The following is a 691-nucleotide window of genomic DNA, read 5'->3' as shown; positions in this document are numbered from 1 at the left end:
GAGAGACAGAGAGAGAGAGAGACAGAGAGAGAGAGAGAGAGATAGATAGAGGGAGGGAGGGAGAGAGAGGGAGAGAAAGAGAGAGAGAGAGAGAGAGAGAGAGAGAGAGAGAGAGAGAGAGAGGAGAGAGAGGGAGAAGGAGAGTGCATCCCTGAATTACATCATTTTAACCCGAGAACTTTCTGCTTGGTCTTCACAGTTGTTGTTCATATTGTAAATTGCCTGTAGCTTGTATCTATTTTTCGGAGAATTCCAAATGTCCTGTACTATTTCAATTCAAAAATGGTTTAAAACGCTCTTAGCACTATGGGAATTAACATCTGAGGTCATCAGTCCCCTAGAATTTAGAACTACTTAAACCTAACTAACCTAAGGACATCACACACATCCATGCCCGAAGCAGGATTCGAACCTGTGACCGTAGCAGCAGCGCGGTTCCGGACTGAAGCGCCTACATCTACATCTACATACATACTCCGAAATCCACCATACGGTGCGTGGCGGAGGATACCTCGTACCACAACTAGCATCTTCTCTCCATGTTCCACTCCCAAACAGAACGAGGGAAAAATGCCTGCCTATATGCCTCTGTATGAGCCCTAATCTCTCGTATCTTATATTTGTGGTCTTTCCGAGAAATATAAGTTGTCGGCAGTAAAACTGTACTGCAGTCAGCCTCAAATGCTGGTTT

This window comes from Schistocerca piceifrons, chromosome 2 (genome assembly GCF_021461385.2).
Source record: "Schistocerca piceifrons isolate TAMUIC-IGC-003096 chromosome 2, iqSchPice1.1, whole genome shotgun sequence".
NCBI classification, from domain to species: domain Eukaryota; kingdom Metazoa; phylum Arthropoda; class Insecta; order Orthoptera; family Acrididae; genus Schistocerca; species Schistocerca piceifrons.
This window is presented reverse-complemented; position numbering follows the sequence as displayed.